This window comes from Lithobates pipiens, unplaced genomic scaffold (genome assembly GCF_037356315.1).
Source record: "Lithobates pipiens isolate NorthernLeopardFrog02 unplaced genomic scaffold, aLitPip1_a1.2 Scaffold_23, whole genome shotgun sequence".
NCBI classification, from domain to species: domain Eukaryota; kingdom Metazoa; phylum Chordata; class Amphibia; order Anura; family Ranidae; genus Lithobates; species Lithobates pipiens.
Window position 1 is genome coordinate 151,678,418 of NW_027507785.1, and position 14,791 is coordinate 151,693,208.

The 14,791-nt window shown below is 43.4% G+C and overlaps 1 protein-coding gene across 4 annotated transcripts in view; it reads left to right on the top strand.

Moving 5' to 3' along the window:
• TCF20 (transcription factor 20) overlaps positions 1-14,791 on the top strand; it is a 437,268-nt gene that overhangs the window by 245,959 nt on the left and 176,518 nt on the right. The window lies entirely within an intron of this gene.

The window sequence follows — 14,791 nt, forward strand, 5'->3', positions numbered from 1 at the left end:
TACTTCTGCCGTTCTCAAAGGTCTGGCAGGAAGAGTGTCGACAGATGGAGCACTTCCTCAATATCGCCAGGCTACAAACTGGAGTTCCAAGAGTTCCCGTCTCCTCATTTTCTCAGATCAAACGTTCCTAAGGATCCAGAGACAGTCTCTTTCAAGCATTGGACCATGTTTTGGCAAAAAGTGATCATGGTGGTTCCCATGAAAGAGCAGTGGTTGGGGTTTTGTTCAAACCTTTTTTCACAGTGCCAAAACCAAATGGAGATGTCAAACCCATTCTGGATCTCAAAAATGTAAACCTTTTCCTGAATATCCGCTCTTTTTTTGCATGAAGTCAATCCAATCAATTTCCTCCATCCTACGAGGAGAACTGGCTTCAGTCGGCAGCGAGGATGCATACCTCATGTGCTTATTTCCCCACTCACCAGTAATATCTACTTTTCAAGGTAGAAAATCTTCATTTTCAGTTTAGCTCTGCTTTTTGGTCTAGCTTATTGCACCTTGAGTGTTTACAAAGCCCCTCCTCTAGCCAGATCAAGGGCCCAAGGTATAATGATTATAGTTTACCTAGACAATCTGCTCTTGATAGACCAGTCAGTAGCCCGCTTAGACCAAAGTGTGGTCACCACATTTAACTACCTGGAATTACCTAGGTTGGATCTTCCTTAGGACCATGATTGAGGCTAGAAACTTGAGTCTGATCATAGATACACCTAGAAAAGGGTATTCTTGCCCCAGGCAAAGATCAGCGCCATAAAGTTACTGATGCAGGGCAACTTAAACAGAGCACACAACCATTTGGAGTCTCTGGGATGGACTCTAAACCTTCAAAAATCTTCCCTAAACCCGTCTCAGGAGATTTGTTCTCTGGGTTATCTAATAAGTTTGATGGATCAAAATCTTCCCCCCCCCCCCCCCCCCCCCGAGAAAAAAAACAAGATTCGCTATGCTGTCAGTACTGCAGACCAACCAGCAGCTAACGATAAGACAGGTTATGTCGGCTTTGGGAGTACTGACTTCCGACAATGCCGGCTGTTCAGTGGGCAAGACTGCCTGCAGGCCTTTCTCCTGAGGTCATGGGATCACAGTTTGGGATCCCTAGACATGGAGGTGAAGATTCAAACTCAGGTGAAGAGGTCACTATGGTGGTAGTAGAGGCAGGAGATCCTAGTAAAAGGGTTAGTCTGGGCTCTTTCAGTCGAAAAAAGACTTGCAACCGATGCCAGCTCTTAGGGTTTGAGGGCCCACCTGGAAAAGAACTTCGTTCAGGGAAGTTAACTAAAGAAAAGAGATGTTCCTCTTGAATGGGACTTTAAATGGGGGGGAAAAAAGGGCTACTCGGGGTATAAATGCATATATGAATTTATTTAGGGTAAACCATATAAGAAAAATTCAGTAAAAAGTGCAAATGTGAAATATACATTAACATGAATATACAAAAATGGTACGTCGGATGCAGCGTACATTTAAATGGAATGCAATACAATATGAGACAATCATAATCATAAACTCCACAACACATGTAAACTACGTGTACGGGAAAAAGGACCGACGCATTTGGAGTAATCACTTCAGGGGTACTGATTGGAAACTGCACGATATAAATGTGTCTGCAAATAAGGGAATACTTCATGAACAATTGATGAAAAAAATATGCAAACAGAAAGATAAATAAAAATAATAATAATAAATAAAAAGATATATAAGCGAACAAAATCGGGAGAAGTGCATATGTATTATAAACAAAGTATTGTATAGTAACAACAAAGGTATAAACGTCAGTACTAACCATAAGGTATTGCTGGGGAGCATAATAGCTTACTGCATCCATATCAATGTTACATTAAAACAATGAAAAAACCACCAGGGACAGCCAGGTGCTGATGATCCCAGAGACTGCTACAGCAGGACGGGGGGAGAAAGTGGGATAAACTCCACAACACATGTAAACTACGTGTACGGGAAAAAGGACCGACGCATTTGGAGTAATCACTCTTCTTCAGGGGTACTGATTAGAAACCGCACGATATAAATGTGTCTGCAAATAAGGGAATACTTCATGAACAATTGATGAAAAAAATATGCAAACAGAAAGATAAATAAAAATAATAATAATAAATAAAAAGATATATAAGCGAACAAAATCGGGAGAAGTGCATATGTATTATAAACAAAGTATTGTATAGTAACAACAAAGGTATAAACGTCAGTACTAACCATAAGGTATTGCTGGGGAGCATAATAGCTTACTGCATCCATATCAATGTTACATTAAAACAATGAAAAAACCACCAGGGACAGCCAGGTGCTGATGATCCCAGAGACTGCTACAGCAGGACGGGGGGGGGGGGGGGGGGGAAGTGGGAGAGAACAGCCCCCCCCAACAGAGGGCGCCCAAAGAAAACCACACAGCAGAAGTAGTGAAGGTCCGTCAGAATTGGCCTCAGTGCCCTGTGGGAAAAATAAAGACTTCAGTGGGCCAGACCAATCCCCAAGGAGCCAAAAAGTGGGGGGGGGAAAGGGGGATAATGGCCCTCAATGTGCTGGATGGCAGGATACATACCTGGGGGTGATATACACTGGTGTTGCCCTGACCAGATGGTAGTGGCTCCCCTAAACCCAAAAAGGAGATGGATGGGCTGCTGGATGATGGACAATAATAAGTGTGGCTAGAAAAAAAACGAACGAAAAAACTAAGGGGGAAGAGAAGGGACCAAATAAATAGAAATCAGACAAAGTGCAAACAAAGTAAAAAACGAAAGATATAACTTAAAACCATCTCACAAGGTGGGGACCCCTTAGTAGTAGGGAAAGAAACAGAGAGGGGGCAAAAAGCAACGGAGATTAAAGGTTACCTCTGGTGATGGTCGATGGAGTATGGGAGTAGGTAGAGGGATGACCGCTCAGCATACCTGGATGCTGGGGTACTGAAGGCAGAGACCAGTATATGAGGGAGTAAAGGGGGTGGCCAATTGTGCTGCAATCAGCTGCAATTGTCACCAGGTGTGTGGGAGGAGGCGCCCCCCGGCCTGGTGGCTCGCACGCCAGCCCCTATGACAACCGCGGCCGATGTGTGTAATCACCTAGCGCAGCTAAGCCTGCCCCCCGGCGGGATAACGTCAGGCACAGGAAGGGGCGGGGACCCACACCCGTGTCAGAGGCCCGCAACGCAGGAAAAACAGTGAGCGGGCCATACAGAAAGTGAGGGGGGGGGGGAGGAGGAACAAAGCTGGAATGTATAAAGGCATCAATAATTTAACGAAATATATACAAATGAATATATACAAGTAAAAAGTGTGCATATTGTACAGAAAGAACTATCGACATATTTACTCACTTTATTGTAAATTAGGGATGTGGATGAGAAGGCTACAAAGGCATATCAGGGGGTTCCCATTCCGAACCACCTGATGAAAAGCCTTCCAAAAAAAGGTCTATATGAAATCGCAGTGTTGAGACCTGGGGGTTGGGTGGCATTGAGTCTAAAAATCCACCTTTGTTCAGATTGGAGCAGGATTTTGCCGGCATGCACGCGATCCAGGATGATCAAAAATTTGGGACAAATACCCTCATGTACATTTGTAACATGACGACCTAACGGTAAGTTAGGGTTGCACGTTTTCATGGCTGCAATGTGTTTTGAGGCTCTGCGCCAAAACTCTTGGATGGATTTGCCAATATAAAAGCTGGTGCATTCACAAGTAAGCAAATATACCACCCCACTTGTTTTGCAGTTTGCAAAATGTCTTGGTTTAAAGCATTCCCCATTCGGTAGGAGGACATTCTTGGAAATGTTCAGGTACCTGCAAAAGTTGCAGCCACCACAGGTGAATGTACCTGGGTTCTTGCAGGGGTCACGTTTACCACCTTCTCTGAATTCACTACAGACGAGCTGGTCCCGAAGGGATCTCGCTCGTCTGTACGTAAAACTGGGGGTGGCGGGTACTAATGGGCCAATGGCGGGATCCATAGTCAACGTGTGCCAGTATTTTGTCACGGCTTTTTTGATAGCTATGTGTTGGTTAGAGAATCTCGTGATGATTGAGAGGTTTGAGGTTTAGGCCTAGATTTTTTGTTCGAGTGGTTGTAGAGTATGTCATTACAGGTTCTGGCGCATGCTCTCTTGTAGGCTTTAAGGCAAGTATTTGAATATCCTCTTGCATGTAAGTGTGTTCTCAACAAGTTGGCCTCATCAGTGCAGTTCCTACGAGTACGCAGGTACTGGCTTGTAGAGAATCGATGCAATGAGTGGTTGAGGAAGAAAGCTGCTGGCATGGAGAATGGAGTTGCCTGCGGAGGATTTTCTGAAAAGGCTTGTACTGAGGGATCCATCACTACCCTTAGGCTGCTTTCACACTGGGGCGGTATTCAGGCGTTACAGCGCTAAAAATAGCGCCTGTGTAGCGCCTGAAAAAAACCGGCCCCTTTCCCTCCAGTGTGAAACCCGGAGGGCTTTCACACTGGAGCGATGCGCTGGCAGGACAGTGAAAAAAGTCCTGCTAGCCGCATCTTTGGAGCGGTGAAGGAGCGGTGTATTCACCGCTCCTATACCGCTCCTACCCATTGAAATCAATGGGACACCGCGGCAATACCGCCGGCAAAGCGCCGCTGCAGCGGCGCTTTGCGGGCGGGTTTAACCCTTTTTCGGACGCTAGCGGGGGTTAAAACCACCCCGCTAGCGCCCGCAGACCGCCGCTAAAACGACGGTAAAGCGCCGCTAAAAATAGCAGCACTTTACCGCCGACGCCGCTCCCACTGCAGTGTGAAAGCAGCCTTACAGATGTTTACATCAAGGAATGTGATAGATTCTTTATCCCAACTCCTAGTAAATGATAAATTAAAAGTGTTGGCATTGAGTGCCGCCAAAAAGGCTGGAAGTTGCGTGGTGGGTCCATTCCAGGTGGACGTCGTTCATTCCACCAGGTGGACGTCGTCAATGTAGTGATACCACATGACGACGCTCTCCATGTCAGGGGCGAGCCTGGCAGATTGGTGTACCATTTTCTTCCACTCCCCCAGGTACAGGTTTGCGTACGACGGAGCACAAGATGTCCCCATCGCTAAACCCTGCACCTGGAGGTAGTGGGAGCCGTTGAATGTGAAGAAGTTGTGAATTAAAATGAATTCCAGAGCGGCCAGAAGGAATTGGTTGGTCTTGCGGTCGTAGGGACTGTTTTGGGAAATTAAATGTTGAATTCCGGCCAGGCCCTTATCATGGGGTATTGAACTATACAGGGCCTCAACGTCCACCGTCGTGAGTGTTGCCATGGGGGGGGGTGGGGTGGCAGAGGCCGTCGATATTCTGAAGGAGGTGCGGAGTGTCCAGGATATAGCTCTGGAGTTTCAAGACATGGGGGCGTAAATACCCGTCCACGTATTGACTGAGTTTTTCTATAAGGGACCCGTTCCCTGATATGAGTCTTCCTGATGGGCAGGTAATGCTCTTGTGCACCTTGGGTAGGGCGTAAAATGTGGGCGTTTAGTACGTATAAAATCCCATTCGGCCTTGTTGAGAGTACCCTCACTGTACGCTTGGTCTACCAGCAGGTAAAATTCTTTTTGAAACCTCTCAATTTTATTAGATGATATTTTGCAATACCAGTCAGGATTATTAAGGATCCGAGTGCACGTGTCTATATAGAACTCATTGTCCATCACCACTATGTTGCCTCCTTTGTCAGAAGGTTTTATAGTGATGGAATGATGGTCTTTGAGAGAGTTAAGGGCATCACGTTCAGCCCGAGTAAGGTTGTCATACTTGGGCTTTCTTTTTGAAAGCACATGGTGGTGGGGGGGGGATAGGTCTGATTGATCAAATCGGCCCAGTAATTGTTCGCAGTCAATCTGATCAATCAGTTCTGGAGGATCATTCTTGTCTAACAATTCCACAAGTGTATCTAAAGCTTCAAGCTCGTAATGCTTGATGTCTGTGGTTTGACTGGTATATCTTTGGTATACATCTGTTTTAGTATAAGTTTTCTGGCAAAGAGCTGAAGATCTTTAATGACTTCAAAATGATCAAGCTCCTGGTTGGGGCAAAAACTTAGTCCCCTAGCCAGGACTTGTATTTGTTCATTCGATAATGAATGAGATGATAAATTAATAACATTCAGATTTTCAGTGGTTGAATCAGAGAGTAATGGGCATTCGGTCCTTACCTGATCCATAAGTCATAGAGGTTCAGTATGCAGGGTAGACGCACCACTGCGGATATCCTGAGAAGTGTTTAGGGGCAGTGCCCTCGTACCTTACGAAGAGATCCTAGGAAGCAGTGTATTAGTATCTGATGGAAACATAGTATGACAAGTAATAAGCGGATTAGACACAGCAGTATCGTTCAAAGATGTAGGAAATGTCGGTTGTTCATTAATGTATTTTTTGTGTAGTTCATCTTGGGAACCGCTACCTTGCGAGTTCCTCTTGGATTTCCTTGATCTACCGCGAGTGGGTGGTTTGAGATGAAGTGACGGAAACTGATGATGCATCAGAATAAGTAGGGTCATTGACATTAGGCTTGTGTTTGGGATTAGGTCTATTTCTAGGGTGGCCACTCTTCCAATTATATGATCTTAGAGTGCCTAAGGAACTTCCTTCCTCTTTTTTTTTTTTTTTATTTTTTTTTTTTTTTATTTTATGAGAATATCTCTGTTAAATTGTTCAAGATGGTTGTTCAATTCAGTGTCATATTTACAAAACGCATGAGATTTTAGATGGGAAAGTTTGACATAAAGGGGCTCTAGGTCTTTCTCTATTTGTAAAATAGTTTTTTTATACTCTTCAATAAGGAGGGACATCATCTTATCTGAACAGGCTGAGAGGTTATCCTCCCATTCCTTTTTAAATTTTGGTCCAACGTTCTCTAAGGTGGGAAAGATTTGAATTCTTAGTCCAAAGGGATTAATGTGGTTAAATATTGTTCAAAAGAGTTAATAATGCCAGTGATTTAGGGACTTTTTCTCTAGTAGTTTCTTCAAACTGAAGAAAATAGCCGATAGTTCAGTGTCGTTTTGTTCCTTCTGAACAAAACTCCTATAGTGACCTGACATTGCGCTGTCCCAATTCAGGGAAGTTGGTCCAAGAAGGCAACAAGATCCTCAAATTGGAGAGAGCTCAAGGCAATCGTCTTATCTCTAGTAACATTTGCCCAGGATCTTTTACACCATTTTCAGGTGCTAACGGACAATGCCACAGCAGTGGCTTATTTAAACAGACAGGGGGCCACAAGGAGCAAGTCATTGTAAGCATTAGCTATGGAAATTCTTTGGTGGCCAGATGAACACTTGCGATCTGTCAGCAATCCACATAAAGGGGACCCTGAAAAGAGTGGTGGATTTCCTGAGCAGGAATACCATTCAAGAAGCGGAATGGCCATTGAACTCAAAGGTCTTCGCTATGATTGCCGAAAGGTGGGGGCAGCCAGAGGTGGACCTATTTTGCCTCAAAGGAGAATGCTCAAGTCCCTCAATTCTTCTCCCTAAGCAGTCATGACAGGTCACTAGGGACCGACACATTGGCGTATCCATGGAAATGTTATCTTTGCTAGGCTTTTCCCCCCATTCCAGTTAATTCTGTTTAATATTGAGAGAAATTCAAAAGGAAACTGTACCAGTCATCTTAATCATGCCGTTTTGGCCAAAAAGGGCCGGGTTTTCAGCCGTTCTGGTGGCCAGTCTGGATCTCACAGCGTGGTATCTGAGAAGCAGCTCCTAAAAAGCAAGGTGTTTTCCAACCAGTTGAGTACAATGCTAATAGCAAGTAGGAAAAAGGTAGCAAGGGACATTTATACCAAGGTATGGAAAGTTTAGAATACATGGTGCAATTCATCTGCCCAAGACAGAGCGAGCCTTGTTTCCATTATAGAGTTTTTACAGGATGGAGCATATAAGGGAGTAGCGGTCAGTACACTGAAAGTTTAGGTTGCTGCGCTAGCAGTGTTCTTAGAAAAATCGGATCCACTGGTAATCAGATTTTTTTTAAAGCTCTTACAAGATCTAGGCCAGCACCACTCAAGGGTTCATAAATGGGCTCTATCAATAGTTCTACAGTCCCTAACAAAGAAGCCTTTTGAGCCTTTGGAAGAAGCACCTCTCGGGTATCTTACTTTTAAGACCGTGTTCCTGGTTGCCATTGTTTCTGCACGCAGGATCAGTGAGCTAAACGCTCTGTCAATTAAGGAACCTTACTTATCTATATTTCTGGATAAAGTTCTACTAAGGACAGACCCAACATTACCTAGCTTCAATGCATAATCATGCTGAAGACATTGTGCTTCCAAACTTCTGTGCAAACCCAGCATGGGAGAAAATAAAAAACGATCACTGAAGTGGAAAAAGGATCACCCCACTCTTAAAAATGACTTAAACTCAGGTGTAACTAATCGCCTTCTCAATGGCACACACTATTTGACTTTCAGCTATGATCTGTGGTCCGCGTGAAAAGAGCTTTTCTGGAGCATTTCAATCCCTGATCAAAACAATCAACTATGGATTGCAAGGCACTGTCAAAAGATCTCCGGGATAAAGTTGTGGACAAGCACAAGTCAGTAGATGGATACAAAAACAATTCAACGCCTTTTATCAATGCCTAGAAGCAAAGTCTATTAAGTGGAAGGTATTTGGTACAACACAGACTCTCCCTAGATCATGATGTTGCTCCAAAAAGGATGAAAGGGCCAGGGGGAAAGTGGTCTGAGAGGCTACAAAGAGGCCTACAGCAACACTGAAGTAGTTGCAGGAATTTGATAGTGGTCATTGTGTGCATGTGATCACAATATCACAAATATCTGGCAGAAATCCATACAAATAAACCATTCCTGCAGTAAAGCATTGAGGAGGTAATATCCTGTTATGGGGGTGTTTCTCTGTAGCAGGGACTAAAGCACTCGTCAGGATAAAAGATAAAATGGATGGGGCATAATAATGTCAACATCTGTTGCCCCAGAAAGTTGTCAATGGGAAGAAGGTTTACCTTCCAACAGGACAATGACCCAAAGCACACAGCAACAATGACCACACAGTAATTGAAGGAGAAAAAGGAGAATGTCCTTGTGTGGCCTAGTCAGAGCCCAGACTTAAACCCCATTGAAAATCTGTGGAAAGACTTGGAAGACTGCAGTCCACAAATGTTCAACAAATTTAACTGAACTTGGGCAGTTCTGCAAAGAGAGAGAAAATATTGCAAAGTCTAGATGTGCAAAGTTAGTAGAGACATATCCCAACAGATTAAAGGCTGTAATTAAAGCTAAAGGTGGTTCAGCAAAATACTAACAGGGGGAGTGGTGGTGTTGATGATCCCTTTTTCAGTGATTCAGTGTTCTTTGTTTTTTTTTTTTTACTGACAGGTTTGTGTTTATATTTTTCACTTGGATGTTATATGTATGTTTAAAAAAAAAAAAAAATAGTAGGTGAGGTTGACAAGCACAAGTTTGTCAGGTCCAACCTGTGTGTGATTATATGTCTGTATTACATTGTATATCCCTGTATGTTGTGGTCATTCAGGTGCTTATCTAATAGTTTCTTGAAACTATCAATGCCCCCCGCTTAATCGCATATGCACGCCAATATACGTCCTAACTTTGAAAAGGAATATCATTGTTATGGCAGCAGCTAGCTAACCCCTGTCCGATTTGCGATAATAGTGGTCTCTGCGACGGATTCGCCCGCTGTGCTCCGGGGCCCTCCGCCACTTACTGGAGCCATTGGCAGAGGCGATCAGTTCCTCCCACGTTCGTGGCATGGAGACAAGTGAGGGGAAGGTGGCCCCCACCAGTCTCCATTTTTTTTATTACATTTTAAGAGGTCCCGTCATGCTCTCATCTCCCTCCTCGCTCATTGGAGTGCTGAGCTGTTGAGGGGCAGAGTGGCTCGCTGAGACGGTTGTCAGTCCAGGCACCTGGTGGAAGCAGACTTCTATTGTCTGGATGACACAGTACCTGGACTGATATCCGTGACAGCCACGGAGAACAGACGTCAGTCTGCTCTCCGCTGAAAATGGGTCACACATATGAGTGCAAAACAAATTGCACTCAGCTGAACAGCAGGTTCTGGCCATAAATCATTGGCTGAGACCCACTGATCAGCTGTGTGCTGTAGAAAATATCACAGCTAGGGCAGCAGACGCGCATGCACGCACTCCCTACCCAGAAGTGCTGGATCACGTACAAAATATCAGTGATCTTTTTTTACTTTGTAAGAATTTATTTTTATTTTGTTAATAGTACCATATTGAAAGGGGGGGGGGGGGGGGGAAAGATACGAGATATCAATAAACACTTTGTGGCTAATTAGTGGATATCTCAAGTATATCGATATAAAAAAGGTGCCATCATCCTTAATGAATAGAAATTATAACAAGAATGGGTGGGGACTTTGGGATTTTAGAGGCACCAGTATACATTCAGAAGAAAAATTGTAATCAGATATTCTTTATATATAAATTTATTCCAAAAATAGAAGAACATACAAGATAGAAAGAGTTAAAATGATTTTTTGACACAAGGAATATGTCCACACGTATGGAAATCTACATCAGATAAACATCGCAATCCATAAACTACAAGAATTCAAGATCTATACAGGAGAACTAGTCACCCAACAGTAGAACATATAGATCGATGTAGATGGGTGCTATAGTGAAGAGCTGATGCAGGATCCACAGAAATTGCCTGACATGTTTCGCGTTTAGGGGAACGCTTCTTCTGGGGCGTAATTAAAAAACACTTCAAAGTTCAAAAGAAAAAAACAGAATACATAAATACATCTTGCAGATAAATTACAGCGTTTTGAATAAAACAGCATATATGTTACTGCATGCATATTGCTCATAAATGTGTAAATAGCCATAATGTATATAAAATTACAAAACAGTACTTGTCAAAGGGGGATCACACGAGATTTAGGGGCTATGAGCGCCGGACGTATATAGGGCACTGTGGGGGCATATACGTATAAATATAATTGTAGAAATATATAAGTGTAAATATTAATAAGGGATAAATGAAATTCAAAAGAATTAAGTATAGGGAGTAATTCATCAAAAAATATATAAGAAATTCAAAGAATTGAATGTCCTACCCCAAAACTTTCTGTAGGTGGCGCTGAAAGTACACAATAGAGATGGTAATGTTTCTGTAATGTAGTGACTGATTCATATGGATAGAGCTGGAAGTAAAGATATCATCAGTATGGAGAAAGAGTTTCCATAGATGCATATACAGATATATGGTGTAGTTATACAAGCACTCACCACATTAAACAGGTACAATCTATGCCAGCCAGAAAGGTAGGGAGCATACTGATGTCCTTGTTTGTTTGTTAATGCAGTAGGGTAGAGCTGCATAAGCCAAGTCTGTAAAAATACAATGCAGATGCTAGTGGTGAGTCTATCCGACACCAAGGGGGAGGAAGGAGAGGGAAGGGGAGGGGAGGGGAGGGGGGTGGGGGAAAGGGAGAAGGGGGAAGGAGGGCGGAGGTGTGCTTACCTTATATGTGTACTGGCGTGAGACATCCGCCATACACATGTACAGCTCAGCAGGATGAAAAGGCATCTAAGGGAGACGCTGATTGCGTCTCCCTATGTACGTACATGCCCCGCCCACCGCTATTTGGCCAGAATGCCAATCCGTAGAGTGTAGTGGGCCGGCCGATGCCTCCGGGCGTGCCACACCCCCTCGAGACGCCCACACCCCCGCACGCGACTGCGTCATGCCCAGGCACGGGGGGGCGGGACGCAGGGATGTGCAACACCCGGGGACGGAGTTGGGAAGATAGGGTCATGTGATGGAAGTACGGCCCACGTCCTAACTCCTACTGCGCCAGAGAGCATAGGATGCCAGTGGCGCTTACCGGCCGCACAGTGTCCGAACGGCCGGCACAGCGCCCCCTACCGCACGGTCCCGGAATGACAAGACTATAATAAACATAAAGAAAAGCCTATAATAAATTGACCATGACAATAATTTTAATGTAGATGGGTACAAGTATATAATCCCACTGGACATGAAGAAAGGGAAAAGCAGATAGACACAGGCATAAGTGAGTGATATATTGAAGGGGGAGAAAACTAAATGGAGACAAAGGAGAAAAATGTATGAAAAAGCGCATAAAGTAAAGTCACTATTATAGAATGTATTAAGGAGAGAGATGTTCATTGACAGGGATAAGTTATGCCAACGTCAATTTTGAAAAGGCAAGGAATATTGTGATGAAAGAAAACGGGGTAGAGAATGTTTATAAAAAGGGTTTATAAGAATGCGATTCGTTTATTCCAGGGGGAAAAGTCGCATTGAGTTTTTCTATCCACAACGTCTCCCTTCTCAAAATGGATTTATCCCAATCTCCACCTCGGGGACTGGGTGGTATCACATCCAATGGGATAAACGATATCACTGAAGTATTGAACTTGTGGTAAAGATCTAGGTGTCTGCTGATGGTCCCCCTTTGACAAGTACTGTTTTGTAATTTTATATACATTATGGCTATTTACACATTTATGAGCAATATGCATGCAGTAACATATATGCTGTTTTATTCAAAACGCTGTAATTTATCTGCAAAATGTATTTATGTATTCTGTTTTTTTCTTTTGAACTTTGAAGTGTTTTTAATTACGCCCCAGAAGAAGCGTTCCCCTAACAACGCGAAACATGTCAGGCAATTTCTGTGGATCCTGCATCAGCTCTTCACTATAGCACCCATCTACATCGATCTATATGTTCTACTGTTGGGTGACTAGTTCTCCTGTATAGATCTTGAATTCTTGTAGTTTATGGATTACGATGTTTATCTGATGTAGATTTCCATACGTGTGGACATATTCCTTGTGTCAAAAAATCATTTTAACTCTTTCTATCTTGTATGTTCTTCTATTTTTGGAATAAATTTATATATAAAGAATATCTACTGATTACAATTTTTCTTCTGAATGTATACTGGTGCCTCTAAAATCCCAAAGTTCCCACCCATTCTTGTTGTAAATAGTACCATATTCTTTAGGCATATAAGATGACCTTTTACACAAAAGCGTCCAAAAATCAGGGGTCGCCTTATGCGCCCGGTATAAAATGCCGCCTGCTGGATGTCAGCCTGCTGGATGCCCCTTGTATGTGTGGTAATACTGTAATGTAGCTTCAGTGAGCAATGTATTGAGGCATACAGAGCCTACTCGGATAGGAGTAACAACCTCTGCCAATCCGAGCAGGCTACATACAGTAGGTCTGCCCAGATTGGCTTTGAGAGTCAGAGGTGCGGACTGATGATGACACAGCCTCTTCTAATCCGAGCAGGCTTGTATTCATTAATAGAATACATCGCTCGCCAGGATTGGCTCAGCAGTGTATACTGTATGTAGCCAAAGCTACATGCAGTATTGCCACACATCCAGCGTAACTGGATAGGACATGGAAGTCGGCAACTACCTAGTAGGTGTCATGGGGAACAATGTCGATTGAGGAATTGGCTAGGACAATGCAGGTGAGTCCCCCGACTGTAAATAAGATACAGTGCCTTGCAAAAGTATTCACCCGCTCTTGGCATATTTCGTGTTTTGTTACCTCACAACCTGGAATTAACATGGATTGTTTGAGGATTTGCATTGTTTAATTTACAGAACATGCTAACAACTTTGAAGATTTTTTATTTTTTTTATTGTGAAGCAAACAAGAAATAGGACAAAATAACAAAGTCAATATGCATAACTATTCACCCCCTAAAGTCAATACTTTGTAGAGCCAACTTTTGCAGCTATCACAGCTCTAAGTCGCTTTGGATAAGTCTCTATGAGCTTGCCACACCTTACCACTGGGATTCTTTCCCATTTCTCCTTGCAAAACTGCTCCAGCTCCTTCAGGTTCGATGGTTTGTGCTTGTGAGCAGCAATCTTTAAGTCTGACCACAGATTTTCTATTGGATTGAGGTCTGGGCTTTGACTAGGCCATTCCAACATATTTACATGTTTCCCCTTAAACCATACAAGTGTTGCTTTAGCAGTGTGTTTGGGGTTATTATCCTGCTGGTAGGTGAACCTCCTCCATCCTAGCCTAAAATCACACACCAAGTGGTACAGGTTTTGCTCAAGAATATCCCTGTATTTAACACCATCCATCATTCCCTCAACTCTGACCAGTTTCCAAGTTCAGACTGCTGAAAAACATTCCCACAGCATGGTGCTGCCACCACCATGTTTCACTGTGGGGATGGTGTTCTTTGGATGATGTGTTGAGTTTTCGCCAGACATAGTTTTTTTTTTTTTTGGTCAATTTTAGTCTCATCAGACCAGAGCACCTTCCTCCATACATTTTGGGCATCTCCCACGTGCCTTTTCACAAACTCAAAACGTGCCATTTTGTTTTTTGCTGAAAGTAATGTCTGTCTTCTGGCCACTCTGCCATAAAGCCCAACTCTATGGAGAGTATGGTTTATTGTCCTATGTACAGATACTCCAGTGTCTGCTGTGGAACTCTGCAGCTCCTCCAGGGTTACCTCTAGGTCTCTGTGCTGCCTCTCTAATGCCCTCCTTGCCCGGTCCATGAGTTTTGTTGTGCGGCCGTCTCTTGGCAGATTTGCTTTTGTGCCATGTTCTTTCCATTTTGTTATGATAGATTTGATGGTGCTCCTAGGGATCATCAAAGATTTGGATTTTTTTTTTTATAACCTAACCCTGACTTGTACTTCTCAACAACATTTGTCCCTTACTTGTTTGGAGAGTTCATTGGTCTTCATGGCAGTGTTTGGTTAGTGGTGTTGCAGCCCCTGGGGCCTTTCAAAAAAGGTGTGTATATGTAATGGCAGATCATGTG